Raw genomic sequence first — 16949 nt, 5'->3', positions numbered from 1 at the left:
CTTCTCGAATTCATAGTGGATTTACTTTTACTGCTCTCACTTAAGGTATCAGACTACATTTGCTGCATTGTCATTAATTGTCCCTCCTTTACTTGCAATATTTTCCCTGCAAAGTCTATGTTAAACCTATTATATTCTTCCATTGGGAATGTTTTTGTTTGTTTTTTAGAAGGCTGCTCATAGTTAAACTGTTCTGTAAATTTTTCTTTTGAAATTTGTATGAAGTACCTTATGGAATAAAAGTTCTAATTCTAGATGTATGAATTACATTTTATCTATAAGTGTGAGTTAGGTTGCTTTTTTCTTTCATCATAGCAAAGCCAACAGCTTTAAATATGTGTTCTCTTTGACAAAATCAGGTGCTTTAAAGTATGTGTACCTTATAATAAGTAGTCTGAAATTTATCAATCAAACTTCCATATAACCAGTGGGTAAACAAGGAACACCACATTTTTCACAAAAATTTCCTGGAAAATGAATGGACAATTTGATATTAAAATTTGAGATCTATGTTTAAGTTATCAGATTTTTTTTCAAGAGTTATAGTTTTATTTTAATCAAATTAAAATAAAGGCAAATTCAAGAAGATACAGAAAGGGATACAGCATTAAGGCTCCGTTAACTCAAATGATCTTTAAGAAAGTATTTTAATGGTAAAGTTATTGAAGACCTCCACTAATATTCTCTTTGTCTATGGTGGGTTAACCTCTAGATTTGAGTCTTTAATTGACTTGGAATGAGTCCAAGGTAGATTGTCATAATATCATACAGTTCTATAGTAAGCTTCCAGTGTAATCATATAATTATGTACAGTTCTTTAGTCTCCATGTTGAGTCTATGCTTATATAAAGTCATCAGAGTATGTCCAATTGACTACAATATTCCAATGGCTCACAGATGTCATATTCAATAAGATGCCCCTTGGAGCCTTCTCCTCCGCAAAGGCTAGAACCTGTCACGAATAAGCCACTGACTGGATTTGAATTGATTTTTGGAAATGGGATTATGTCAGGATAGAGAACAGTGAATATACATGACCCAGTGTGAGAAGCAAATATGTTAATTTATATTATGTTGGAAAGGTAAATGTGGACTTGAAAGATGATGGATTACTTTTTTGTTTGCTTAAAACTCTTGCCCCTGAATGTGATATCATTAAGAACTGGGGAATTAAAATGTCATTAACATAAATGTTCTCATTTTTTCCCCATTGGACTCTTCCCACTTTAAGGATGTATAGATCTTTTTGTACTTGAGGCATTAGTCAGCATTTAAGAAAAGTGTCATCTTGGTGCTTAACTGGTATTACAAAAAGGATACGCATGAGCACACTAAATTGAAAACTATATAGATTAGAAAGGATAAATTCTACAAATCACATCATGAATAATGATTCCCTTTTTTTCTTAAAATATAGTACTTAAAAGTGATCATGATTCTTCATTTCCTTCTCTTGCCTAGACATTAAGTACTTAGAGGAACTAAATTTATAATCTCTCTGTGTTATGTAATAGAAATAAAGCATTCTAAAATTCCCTTTTTTTCTTAATAGTTGTAAGGGAACAGTAGTACTTTCAAAACTTTTTTAGAGGAAAAAACATTAAGAAAATTGAAGATATTCTTTAATAGTTATCAAAAATTCTGTTCATAATGGAAATGGAAATAAAGGCAAGTCCTGGAGACAGAGGTAGATCAGGAGTCAGTAGTTGAGGCCTGTGGTAAAAAAAAAAATTGGGATAACCAAGTCTGACTAAGTTGTAACTTGTATATAAACATATCAGAAGATTACATTCACACAGTTTCTTACTCTTAGAAGGATCACCATCTATATGCTTTTCTCAGTCTTTTTGCTTTTGGCTAAGTAAACATTTTAGCTCAATCATTAATAAATATTTAAATATACGAAGGTGGTAAGAGAGCATGGGCACTGACATACATACATTTTGCCTCTTAATTACTATAATTGAGTAGTAAGAATCTACTAATTGTTTTTTTCCTGGATTGTCCTAGCATCTAATTGGGAATTAGAAACATCAGAAAAAAAACTCTGACTGCAAAGAGCTTAAAATCTTTGTAAAACAGTAAATAATTATATGTAACAACTAGAAAGTAGTTATGAAAATACTTATAATTCTCTGTAATCTTATCAATGTTAATATTTCATCCAATAATGCCAAAGATAATTTATTCATGTCAATTCATCCTGTAGTACACCATGGTCCATTTAACAAGTTGGTGTTCTTATTTTTACTGACAGTCTGATGATATTGATTAAGCACATGGATTGTCCATTGGTTATCCTTATCTCTTGCTGTATGATCAGCCCATCTTTGCAGGCATATATTTTAGTAGCATCACTTAGTCACAAGAGACCTGTGTCTGAAAATTGCCTCTGCTACTTACTAGCCATGTGATTTTGGGTAAGTCACTTGAACTACATGTATTCATCTTCATTCTCTAAAATGGAGACAATAAGATAAGTTGTTTAAACCTCACAGGATTGTCATAAGGGTTAAATAGCATATGTAAATTGCTTCATAAACTTTAAGACATGGTGGAAAGTTGTATTTTTACCATATAATAGAATGCCTAACACAATGTCCTACACATTGTAGATACTAAAATAAAAAAGTTAATTGGTTGAAGTAGGAATAGCAGAGATTGAAGAAAAATCAACAATAGGATAATTTATTCCTTTCTCATCTTATAGAAGTTCCAGAATGAGCATTGAGTTACAGAAAGAAATGTTCAACTGGAGGTTAAAATATGTCCTTAACTACTGAGAATAACCAATAAAATTGCAAGTCACCTTAAGAAGTCTAATCTAAAGAAGAGTGCCAAAGATGGGTGGAAAAGTGATAATAGAAGACAGAAGACACTTCTTACATAATTTCTTTTCTTTTATCAAAAATACCAGTCTTAAGCTTGGGACAGTAGAACCCGTATAAGACAGATGTCCATGGGACAAGAACATTAAGAAAGGTATTCTGTTTAATAGTGGACTAGACAAGATATTTCAAGGTCCAATTTTCAATGCATGATCTCAGATAAAATCTGAAGTCTTCTCAACATTCTGATCACCTTCCTCTTAATCCAATGCAGTTGGTAATTAAGAGAACTGCAAAAACTCAGAACTGGTAGAAATTAAAGATGTTTAATACAAATTTTATATAACCACCTAATCAGACAATCAGTCATGTGTTTCTTAAGTATCTCTTTTACTTAGGGTACTGTGCTGGGTATTCAGTGTTCAAGGACAAAAATGAAACATAGTTTAATTTAAGGAATTTATTTTCTATAATGGAGGTGAAATAGAGAGAGCTAGATATGTATGATCATATCTGTAATAGATGAGTTTAAGAGAGGTGATAGAGTGACATAAGAACAGATATCTAATATAATACATAGAAATATTTCTATACATATATAAGACATATGTGTTTATGTGTGTATATGTGTATATGTACAATTTCTACCAGAAAGAGAGAGAAACAAGATGTGAAAAAAGAAAGCAAGTTTATAGCACAGATTGAAGAAGAATCAATAGGATATTCCATTCCTTTCTCAAGATATAGAAGTTCCAAAACCAACATTAATTTACAAAACAGAAATAGTCACTCAGAGATCAAATGATGTCCTTGACCAGTGAAAATGGCCAATAAAACAGCAAGTAACCCAAAGAAGTCTGTTCTAAAGAATAGCTAGGAAGAGTGCTAAGGATGAGTGGTATTAGTAATGTGGTATGAGTAATATTACATATTCCATGTATATGAACAATACATATATACATATATTTACTTATATATTATGTAATCTATTATTTATTAAACATATGTATACATGTATTAGATATTACCTATATACATGAGATAAATATATGTAACATAGCTATTATAGATTTATATGAGACAGATATGATCATAACTATATCTATCAATTTTGTTTTGCTTCATCTAACTTAAAAAAACAAGTTTGTAAAAATGGAAGTCTGCCTGGCATAACCTTTTATGGATAAAGCCATACAACTATTAATAATAGCTACTTATTTTATTTTAGATGAGGAAAAGCTATTCTTTAAATAATTCATTCTAAAATTTCCCAAATACCCAAAGTAAAACTCACTTGACAATAGCTTTGCAATTCTTCTTTTATTCTTAAAAAATAGCATTGGGAGATGGTGCGGAATACTGGTGGTGCTCTCTCTTTAAAAGTACACTTCATATCCCCCCCTCCTCTCACCCTCCAACCACAGGGGCTGCCTACAAGGGACTGTAGGCTTGGAGAGATTGTGTAGATGACAGTGAATCAGAATGAAATGGTAGCTTTTGTGAAGATGCATTTATCTGTTGTAATTTTATATATATATATATATATATATATATATATATATATATATATGTATATATATATATATGTTTATACATATATATATATATATATATAACTTAATGTAACTGTACAGTTCATTTCTGTTGTAAACATCACTAAACCACTTTCCAAGTTTTTTAGCATTTAAAAAAATATCATTGTTATATTCTTACAATCTTTTGACACTTCTGTTTTACAAAATCTTTCAATTGTCATTGACAGAGGCTAGGCACTCATATACAATAAGTGTTTCAGTAACCTAGAATATATAGGATACAGTCCATCTAATAACTTGTAAAATACTTTACTTATGCTTGGTGGTTTGAACTAAGTTATTGATGTTAAATGCTCTCTTTTACTAAATCTTCAAGCATATTGGAATCTAACTTCTATTGACCATTTTTCTGTCCTTTTCAGTGTTCATTCCTACAGAGAAAAAAAAAAGTCAAAATAAAAGACTTTTTCTATTATTGACTTTTATTAACCCCACCCAGAATAAACTAAATCTTTCTTTCTGTCTGTCTGTCTATCTATCTATATTATCCTCTTAACCCCAATATATACAAAATCAATAAATCTTTTGTGAAAAAAAATAATGGGAGAGACCAAGCTATGATGTGTTAGGATGATGGTTAATAATATACAATATTTTTTTTAGTCAGCACAGCTTTTGGTTTCTTATCGAGATTCAAATAGTTTCTTTTATCATGCCTCTTAATACCTTTTTCTTTGAAGAAGTAGAGACCTGGGAGACAGTGAAAGGTTGTTTTCCCCCCAAATAGTTATTGATAACATAGATTTCTTTCTTTTCAAACTACCTGTTCATATTCTGTGACCATTTACCTATTAAGAATGGCTAGTTATTCTTACAAATTTGAATCAGTTCCTTCTATATCTTTGTGAGATTCCAGGTCATCTTGGGGAGGGAGGGGGAGGGAGGGGAGAAAATCTGGAACTCAAAATTTTGTAGAACTGTCTGTTGTAAACTAAAAATAAAAAGAAATTAAAAAAAAAGAAATGAGACCATTATCAGAAAAACTCACTTAAAATGATTTGACACCAACTTTCTTGATATTTTTTGTTATATTAGATATGTTTGTGAAAAATTTTATAATTTAGTATAATCAAAATTGTCTATTTTACATGTGATCATCTCTGGTCTTTATTTATTCATAAACTCCTTCTCTATCAATAAATCTAAAGGGAGATATTTCCTTTCTCCTCTAATTGGTTTATCATATGAACTTTTTAATATAGGTAATACAACAATTTGGAACAGCTTTTTTTTTTAAATTTGTTTTGGTTTTGTGTGCGTGTGTGTGTGTGTGTGTGTGTGTGTGTGTGTGTGTGTGTGTGTATGTGTAATAAACTCTTCAATCATTAACTTGGGAAATTAGGTTCATTGAGCATTATACCACTATGTTACCTTTTGTGTGTTTTGTCAACATATTGTTCTATTGATTGACTTCTTAAATCATAATTGATTAGAGAAGTGTAAATTAAATGTGAGGTACCACCTCACACCTATCAGATTTGTTAACATGACAAAACAGGAAAATGTTAAATGCTGGAGTAGATGTGGGAAAATTGGAACACTAATGCATTGTTAGTGGAGTTGTGAACTAAAAGGGCTATAAAACAATACCCTTTGATGCAGCAATGCCACCACTAGGTCTGTATCCCAAAGAGATCATAAAAAAGGGAAAAGGACCAACAAGTAGAACCTCTATAGCACCTCTTTTTGTGGTGGCCAAGAACTGGAAATTGAGGAGATGCCCATCAATTGGGAAATGGTTGAACAAGTAGTGGTATATGAATTTAATGGAATACTATTGTTCCACAAGAAATGATGAGCAAGTGGATTTGAGAAAAATCTGGCAAGATTTACATGACCTGAAGCTGAGTGAAGTGAGCAGAACCAGGAGAGCACTGTACACAGCAACATTGTGCTGTTAATAACTGTGATAGATGTAGCTCTTCTCATCAATACAAGGACCTAAGATGATTCTTAAAGACTGTATGATGAAAATTGTTATCCACATCCAGAGAAAGAAATATGGAATCTGAATGCAGATTGAAGCATACTCGCTCTCCCTCCCTCCCTCCCTTCTTCCCTCCCTCTCTCCCTCCCTCTCCCTCCCTCTCTCTCTCTCCCTCCCTCTCTCTCTCTCTCTCTCTCTCCCTCCCTCCCTCTCTCCCTCCCTCTCCCTCCCTCTCTCTGTCTCTCTCTCTCTCTCTCTCTCTCTCTCTCTCTCTCTCTCTCTCTCTCTCTCTCCCCTTTCTGTGGTTTTTCCCTTTGTTTCTAATTCTTCTTTACAACATGGCTAATGTGGAAATAGGTTTTAAAAAGAATATGGACAAAAAGAAATAAAACTCAAATTCAGTTATCTGCTCACCTGGTCTTCCCAGATTGAAAAATATTTCAGAGACTTGGAGGAAGGGCGAATTTCAACTAGCTGAGAAAGCAAAGTCCTTTTTCCAGCATGTAAAGGAAGGGTCACTTCTAAGTGCCACCTTCTCTTCAATACTTTTGAAAGAATGACTGTTTGGAAAATATGCCTGCGTAGCTAACAAAGATAAGCTCCTCCAGGGCAAAGTATATTTTCTAAACACATTTGCATGTCATCAGTTAAAAGTATTATTCTCTTTCATGTTATGCTCTTGTAAGAGAAAAAACAAGAAGTTTATATAAGAACCTCTTTAAACTGAATTGAAAATGGAAATAGAATTAGTACTTTCAACATAAAATTTCCATCCTGAATGTTGTGACCTATCTGATAATGAATTGTTTTTTATGTGTATAAATACACCCTCACAAGTTCATTCCAGATACCTGACTTCTTAGGAAGAGGAAGATTCCAGAATTCTAATAGTGTCCTCTGGGGATAATCAGCAAGGTTTTAATGATGTAGAATTTTTTTTTGGCTGAAAATATTCTAACCTTTAATGTAGGCAGGAAAATTAGAATCTTATAGGCCCTTATCAAAATCAAGTTTGACCTTTAAGATGTAAGGTGTTCACTACTTTTTAAGGAATTCAAGGGTATTGACCTAAAAATAATCAGTAAATGCTTAATTTATTTTTTCATGATTTTGCAAAATTTTCTTAGGAATCAGTATTTGCAGAACTCTTAATTTCTTTTCTGCAACTGGTTGCTTAAATTTCCCTAGTCTAGGCCATATACCAGCAAGCAGATAAGCACAGAAGAAATATTAGAGTGCATAGGAATGTCAACATTACATTGTAACACAGAAATTAGACCTCTCCTAAAAAAAGTTCTAAAAGAAAAAAGAATTCAGACTAGTGCTGGGTTCTGTCCAGGTAAAAGAGAAAAGAAAAAAAAATCATTAGCAGGTAATCAAATATGACCTTGGTTTGCATTTTTCTTTGTGATTTGTCTTATATAAATGAAAAATACGGTGACAGATTGCAAACAAGGACACTGAGTTATACTCACAGAAAGATCAGGCCTGCTCATGTAGATTTAGGAGGCATTAGAACATGAAATAATGAAAGCAAATGAGGTCACCAAAGGAGTGAGCTTAGCACTGAGTAAAGGACCAAGGACTGAATTTCAGAACAGGAATGGATTTTATCAATAATTTCATTGCCAATTCCTTCATTTTATTCTAACAGATCTCATTCCTGATGATATGCTAAGAATATAATTTTTAAAGAGTATTTTAAGATTTCCATTAATTTGCAAGCATTCACTTGTTGGATGTGAGAGGTACTCACAAGTATTGCTGTCCCTATTTTTCAAAGGAGAATGAGACTCAAAGAAGTTGACTTTATCAGTTACTAAGAAAGTAAATAATAGGATTTAAATCTATACCTCTCTTATCCTAAATGTTAGCAATCCTTCCACTATACCATCTGTAGTTTTTTTTTTCCCCTTACAGTAATACCTTACTCTTAGGGAAGAATGGAAAAAGTTTTAAGAGAAAAAACAGTGATAAATCAGATATGAATGTCAGAGTTCATTACCTCAAAAAGTGGATGAGATAATATTTTACTTGGTTCATTGTCCAATAAAACATGATGATATAAACATACTTTTCAATTAGAATTATAATAATCACTGACAAAAAGTCAGATATAATGAGCTTCTCAAGCTTGAAAACCATTCTGTTATAAACAGTTAACCACAATTAAAGTAATAAGAAAATAACAAAAATAAGAAGGATGAGTGGGAAGGATAAGCAGAAAAATCAATTTTCCATAGCTTAAGGCACTAAATTATCTGCACATACATAATTAGTTTCTAAAACCTACAAATGAGTATTAGAAGATGAACAGTGGAATACAGTCTTTTAATAAAACTATTCACAATTCAGGATGAGTTGTAGTAAATGCAAGGGAAAAACATTAATTGTATACTTTTCTTTAGTTTTCAATCATGAGAAAAGAGGAATTACTATAAAGAAACCATTTTCTCAATTTTCAAAAATTGTTAAGCAGAGTGGTTATCTCCTGCATTGATTCCTATTAACCAAATCTTTTGTTATGGATAGATACCAGAGCAATTCATTAATCTTTTTTTCTCCACTAATGAAAGTAAAAATAAATAAGTAAATACAAAGACTCTTAAACATCAATTACTTCATAGAAATTTGGGTAAGAAATTATGTCAGGAATACTGTTGTGCTGTAAGAAATGATAAGCGGAAGACTTCACTAAAATCTCGACTTATATGAACTGATGCTGAATGAGGTGAGCAGAACAAGGAGAACATTGTACACAGTTATAGTCACATTGTGCTATGGCTTACTTAGTTCCTCTCATCAACGAAAGGTTCTAAGAAAAATCCAAAAGGCTTATGATAGAAAATGCTATCCACATCCAGAGAAAGAACTGAGGAGTCTCTATATAGATAGGAGCATATTATTTGCTCTCTCGATCCTTTTTTTGGTTTTGTTTTATTTTTGTCTTACTCATGGTTTTTTCCATTCATTCTAATTCTTCTATCCACATGACTAATGTGAAAATGTGTTTAATAAGAATGTATATGTACAGCCTATATCCAATTCCATGCCATCTTGGGGTGGTGGGAGGGGAAGGGGGTAAAGAAAATTTAAAATTCAAAAGCTTGTGGAACTGAATGTTGAAAACTAAAAATGAATAGATTAATTAAAAATAAATCATGTCAGGATACTTTAGTGATTTAGAGGCAAAGAAAAACTCATGCTGCAATGGTCAAAAGTAAGAATTCATGTTCAGAGTTTACAATGAAAATGATGCTTTAGGAAGAAGTTTGTAATAGTTATCCACAAAAGTCGTACTTTCATGTATAAATATGATGCATAGGAAGCCCTATATTCTTCAAAAATTTCATTGAAATTAATTCAACAAGAATTTTTAAAGATTTCAATGGATGAGCTCTTGGAGATATTATAAGAATTATGCTTTGGATAAGGGATTTGGAATAAAGCAATTCTGAGGTCCCTATTAGCTCTGTAATTCCATCTCTCTCTCTCTCTCTCTCTCTCTCTCTCTCTCTCAAGATAGATAGATAGACAGATACACACACAAATATAATATATGAGACAATGTGGAAGGAAGAGTCAATGACTATTTAAAGTTATCTAGGATTAATCAGAATTATGGGACCACTGATGGAAATAGGAAGTTGTCAAAGGATAGCAACTTAAGATTGGTAGGGATGGAGGAGAATTACAGTATATGCCTTAGACAAGTTGAGTCTAAGGGGATCTAGTACATTTAAAAGAGTTCTCTCACAGGAAGTTGGAAATAAAGGCTTATACAGCAGGTCTGAGGTCAGAATTGGAGACTGAGCTATCAGAGTGTTTACCATAGCGGGTGTGGTGGTTATACAATCGATCCAATCCACTATGAAATATTTTACAAATAAATTCTGAAAATCAAAACTGGAGGGCATGATTTCCCTCATTAATTCTGCTCTCAAAGGTAGGGTAATTAACCAAAATATTTGCTTCCTTTTGTAATCTGGGACTACACATAGATCAATAAATGTAGCTATTTTTTAGTGAAATCTAGATACAATATGGCACAGGATATAAAGTGTTCAAGTTTTCCCTCTAACAGATGATGGCTGTGTGACTCTGGGCATATCTTTTAACTTCTCAGGATTTGAATCAACTCATTAATACTAAAAGCTGCAGGGAAGTTGCCAACTTAAATTGATAGCAGTTGCATCCCTCAAGAGTTCCCTATACCAATGAACCCAAAAGCAAAGTCTTTATGTGGTTCCATATTAAATATATGTATACCAACTAAATCATTCCTCAACATTTCAATAGATCTTCTCAATCTGACCCCATTTCCATAAATCTACCACAGAATATTTAATACACTGAATTTTTTAATCTGGGTTAAATTTTTTGGATACATATGTATTATTCTGGCTATAAGTCATCACTTATTATTTGAAGAGTTAATTGCATATTTTGTGATTTTATTTTATAGCTTTTCTTCTATACAAGTTGTCATATTCCATATCCTATTTATGCCCAATATGTATCTCTATATTGTTCTCAGTGATGCCCATAATTTTGATTCTTTAGAGATTGTAGTGTACCATGATTTACAGCCATATTAAGCCGTGATTTACAGCAACACTAGAAAAACATTTTGTTAAAAATTTAAGTCTTGGCATCATGCAGCAGCTTAGGATCATTAAAGACATTATACAATTTTCCAAAAACAAATCCATCGACAGTTTCTGTTCTAGATTCCTATTGTCCACCTAAGATGCTTGTTGGATGGATTAATTCAACTATATAGGTGATTTTTCTACAAATTAAATGTATTTTAATTCAATTTCAAATCAATAAACATTTATTAAGTATATACTATATGTACTTAGCAGAGGTACTATGTTAAGTGACAGGGTTACACATAAGAAAAGGAGATAACCCCTGCTCTCAAGGATCTTTCTTTTCAGCAACACTTACATGAATAATGGCTGGTAGAATGGAGAAAGTAAATCAATGAATTCACCCAAGACTGACAAACTATTGGCAAGCTATTGGACACTTAGTACATGGGTTTCAAAAGTACCTGATAGTGTATGATTGAGCTGGCTAAGTATATGATCAAAATTGAAAGGAAGTGAAGCTTGTGTAGGAATGACTGGCCTACTGAGAGAATCCATAATTTCAAAGAGTCAGGAGGTTCATAGTAAGTGCAAAAAATACATTTGTGAGTGATGAGGTAGAAGGAGAGATGGGAAGAATAGTAGATTATGGTCAAAGAAAGGAATTTATGAATGCTATGTCATGAAAATGAAAGAGTTTTGGGTGATGGTCAGATCAAGAATATAACCATCTATGTGTGGACACAGTGTGTGTGTGTGTGTGTGTGTGTGTGTGTGTGTGTGTGTGTGTTGATGATAATGATGGAGATCATGGGACTTTATGAGGTTGATGGATTAAGAGGTTAGTGTGTTGGAGGGGACATCACCAGGTATAAGTTTCCAAAGTATGAAATCATGGAATTTCCTTTGCTGAACCTATATTTATTCACCACCTACTATAATGTAATACAAATAGATTTTTTAAAAATTATGTTTGATGACCCTGACCTAGTCAGTAGAGTTGTACTTCTGTGTTGACTCAAATCCTGACAAATTCTCTGTCCAAACATTCTTTGCAAAAGTCCTTATCTAGTCTCCTTCCCAGTTTGTTTAACTTAAATGTATGGTTGTGATTAGCCCTTAATTTATGATCCATCCACACAAACCCCTACGATGCCTGTGTCAACACTTAACTAAAAGTAAGCAAAGAATAAAGAAAAAAACCTCATAACATTTATACTATCACAAACAGTATCTCCCAGCCAAAATACACATGAAATTGAATTTTACTTACTACTTCAATTAGATATTTGAGCTCCTGAGTCCTTATTCATTACTGACAATCATACTTAGTTGCTGTTTTTATCCTAAAAGTATTTTTATCTGGTTAGCTTTTCTAAATTTGAAACACTACATAGTAGATTTCTTTAGTTTTACTTCTTCCACCACAATTTTAAATGAATTGTAATGTATAGACTTTTTATCTAATGACTTCAACAAAATAGTCCCTTTACAAGTTTTCATTTAACAAAGCTCCTGCAGTGAGTGTACAAAATTTTGCAAAGGAGAAAATCCTTTCTTAAGAAAAAGCTACCAATCTGATGTGATATCTCCCAGTATTATTTAAGAGAGAAAATATATTTACACTTAGGAAAAAAAAGGTATTTCCTTAGAGTTAAGTCTTATATGTGAAACCTCTGATTTTTGCCCCCTTTTAAAAATTCTGTAAAACTGCTAAATCTCTCTCTTTCTCATGTGTGTGTGTGGGGGTGGGGGTGGTGTCTGTGGTTATGTGTGTATGTGATTATGTTATAAATAATCAAAGAAATATATTTTATTCCTTTTTCCTCTTGGGATCCTCCATGTGCACTGACACTTGCCATGTAATGTTAACATAATAGGGGTATCTATGTTCAAATATTAACTTGTTCTTTATTTACCCGAGGAAAAATTACTTAGAAAAGTCTTTTAACTTCCGCATACTCAGTTTCTTCATGTGTTTCTAAATTTCTATGATAAATTGTGTATAGAAGTTCATACCATCTACAAAGTTTTACAGTACCACACACAAAGTTAATTTCCATTTTCAAAGAACTGGTCAAACTATATAATGGACCCTGAATTTCATCAATCAAATTCAACCCGGAAACCAGTAGAACATCAAATCAAAATGTGTCCTTAAAATATTCTTTTTTTATAATTAGTATTTTATTTTTCCCCATTTAAAACAATTTTTAATATTTGTTTTTAAAACTTTGAGTTCCAAATTCTCCCCTTTCCTCCCTACATCCCCCCATTGAGAAGTCAAGCAATTCAGTATAGATTACACACATGTAGTCATTCAAAGCACGCCTCTTCTTCCAATTTGCCAATTATGCTTTCTCAGGCATTCTTCTCCTCCTTGTCTTTGTGAACCTCTTTTACTATTTGTCCTAGTCTTTTTTTTTTTGCTTTTTGGCAGGGCAATTGGGGTTAAGTGACTTACCCAAGGTCACACAGATAGTACATGTGTCAAGTGTCTGAGGCCAGATTTGAACTCAGGTTCTCCTAACTCCAGGGCTGGTGTTCTACTCACTGCACCATCTAGCTGCTCCTCCTAGTCTGTTTTTAAGGTGTTATTGTCTTCTCTATTTTTTGTCTCCTTCACCAAGCTGTTGACTCATTTTTCATGATTTTCTTGCATCACTCTCATTTCTCTTTCAATTTTTTCTCTACCTCTCTTGCTTGATTTTCAAAATCCTTTTTGAGCTCTTCCATGGCTTGAAACAAATTCCTATTTTTTTTGTAGTTTTGGATGTTGGAGCTTTGACCTGGTTGTCTTCATCTAAGTGTGTATTTTGATCTTTCCTGTCACCATAATAACTATCTACGGTCAGAATTTTTTTCTGTTGTTTACTCATTTTCCAAACCTATTACTTGACTTTTAACTCTGTCAATTTAAGGCTTTGCTTCCAGGATGGAAGGTGCATTGTCCCAAGCTTCAGGGGTTTTGTGCAGCTGTTTTCAGAGGTACTTCTAAGGACCCGTAAGTTTTCAATTCTTCCAAGATCAAAAGAAATCAAAAAGAGGTGATCAAAAGAGAGCTGTTTACTCCTCTCCTGGCCTGTGCTCTGGTCTGTGAGAAACCACAAGTACTCTTTTATGCCCTGGAACTCTGAGGAGTTCTGCTCCACTGTGGCTTTCAGCTCTCTTATGCTAGTGCTCCTCCTAACCCTGCAACTGCCACCCAGAACTACAACCCTGATCTGAGTATGGGTAAAGCAACAGAGTCCTGCCTCTGTGCTAGCAGAGATCCTCCCAAATCTCCTTATGATCAGTTGTTTGAACCCCATACCTTCCATGTTCTGAGAGCTCCAGAAGTAGTTGCTGCTGCTTCTACTGATTCACTGGCTCCTAAGGTCTACTCCTGGTTAGCTCGGGCCATGACTGTGCTGGTGCGGCCTGTGGTTGTCCGTATTCATCTCTCACCCTGGTCAACAGACCTATCCTGCTGACCTTCCAAGTTGTCTTGAGCTGGAAATTTGTTTCACTCATCTTCTTGGAGGTTCTGCTGGTCTGGAATTTGCTTTGAGTTGTTATTTAAAAGTATTTGGAGGGATTTTAGGGAGATCTTGGAGGAGTGTTTGCCTTTACTCTGCCATCTTTGCTCCATCTCCTTAAAATATTCTAATAGATGAAGTGAATTTTTCCATGATCATCATTACTAATTCTAAAAAAAGATAATTTAAGAGATACTTTCTTATTATCTCATGATTTTTCAGGACTATGTCTTTCCAACATTTCTGTTCCATTCTATTTGTTTTCTTGAAATTGGAAAATTTATCTTAAGCCTGGGGATATTTCTGTTCCTTACTTATGTGAAATCTTGGGGGAAAGATTTAATTTGTTGCTCTATTTTTATTCTTCTTAGCTAAAGACAGAGGGGAAAGGATTTATTTTTTTTTTCTTAATGAAATTTCGGAAGTTTCCTTGTCATCACTACAAATCTTTGGTTGATTAAGGTGCTAAATTTATGTAACTATGTCATGAAGCCATTAACTAATATGACTGTACACAATTGACTAGCTGACCAGAAAGTCCACTATATTATATATAATTGCAGAGTAGGCGTTCATTAAAATTACCGCAGTCTGAACACATGGTTATCCATCTTTTTCTCATGCCCCTAGATATCAAATCAGTTTTCAAGTCTTAACATTTATTCCTCTAAAACATCTATTTACCTTATCTAGACCCTTTTAACCATTCCTCAGAATTATTACAATCTAATTCATTTCCATTCAACGAGTCCCTCCTCCTCTAAATTTCATTATCTACAAAGCTGCCAAATTAAAATACTTATGGTCTGACTCTGACCATTTCACCCCTCCCATCCCTAATCAGGAACGTTTAGATATATTGCCTCTAGAATAAGATTCAAATTATCCTTTACATTCAAATCCTTCTCAATCTATCTTTTCAGACTGATTTCACATCTATCCCCTTTCATGTACTCTATATTCCAAGAAAACTGCTCAAAAGTTTTTGACATTTTCTAGCTATTTAAGCCTAAGGAAGTCACTGACACTCTTGAGGCCTCAGTTTCTTCATCTTTAAAATCAGACTACACACACACACACACAAACACACAACTGGATTCCTGAGCATGCCACATAAAAGGTCTAAACTACAGACCACTTGATAAATATTAAAGAGCTATATAAGTGCTTTGTTGTTATTTGGCTGTAGTTATTTAAGTGTTCTATAAGAGCCCTTCTACTGTTGTTCGTTGTTTTTATCTCCATACCTTTTCAGAGACTGTGTCCTTTGCATTGCTATCTTTACTGAGCTTGGTTTCTCAGTATCTCCAAAACCCTTCAAAGCTGAACTCAAGCAACATCTCCTAAGTGATGCTTTTCCTAATGCTTCTGTTGATCAATGCTTTTCTCTACTTGCATAAACGTGTTTTGCTTTTTCTATGTATATATTTTGCATTGGCTTATCTTTGTCTATGTTGTTTATTCCCAATAGACTGTTAAGTTTCTTAAGGACAGGGACTGTTTCACTTTTGTATTTGTATTCTCAACTGGTAACACAATATCTGATACATTGCAGTCACCCAATAAACGCTTGTCCTTATTATTGTTGCATTAAGAATCTTCATAAATTAATTTACTTTGAAGAAATAAAAAAATACATCTAAGATAAGAAGGGAAGATTTTTACATGTAAATATCCCTGATAAGGGCTTGGTATCCAATATTTTTAGACAACTGATAGGAAAACATGACCAAAAGCCAATTTTGTGATTAAGAAGTAGTCAAAGAAAATGAGAAAAAAAACATTTCTCAAAATCAACACCGAAGAATAATAACAATATAGAAGAATGTTCCAAGACACTAATAAGAGAAATGCAAATAGAAACAAATCTAAAGTTCCACCTCATACCCTGTATATTGTCAAAGATGGAAAGGTAAGAATAATTGTTATTGAATAGATAAACATTACATAATGTAGAAAGATAGTTACACTAATTCATTTTTGGTGGAATTGTCAATTAGTAAAAGCCATCTGGAAAGGAACTTAGAATTATGCAAAGAAAGTAGTTAAGATATCCATAGGCTATAATATAGAGTTCCAATGTGGGTACACTCTCAAATGTGACTACTGACAAAATGAATAGCTCCATATAAACCAAAATATTTTATCAGCATTTTTGAACTAGGAAAAAGGGAAAAATGAATCAATTGGGAGAATGAGTAAATAACATCAATATAATGGAATGTTACCATATTTTAACAGTCAATTAAAATGACAAATACAGAGAACCTTGGAAAGACTGATGCAAAGGAAAGAGAGCAAGGCCCAGAAAAAAAAATAAAAATGTCAGTGACAAAGTAAATAGAAATAATCATAGTTATAATGCAACAAAAATCATTTTGAGTAGATTTGTCTTTTATATTTGTTTATTTCGACAATATTTTATAGTATGAATAGTTCTCCTGGTTCTACCTACTTTATGTATCTTGGTTCAAACAAATTCTTCT

Source organism: Trichosurus vulpecula, chromosome 4, assembly GCF_011100635.1.
Source record: "Trichosurus vulpecula isolate mTriVul1 chromosome 4, mTriVul1.pri, whole genome shotgun sequence".
Classification (NCBI taxonomy): Eukaryota; Metazoa; Chordata; class Mammalia; order Diprotodontia; family Phalangeridae; genus Trichosurus; species Trichosurus vulpecula.
This window is presented reverse-complemented; position numbering follows the sequence as displayed.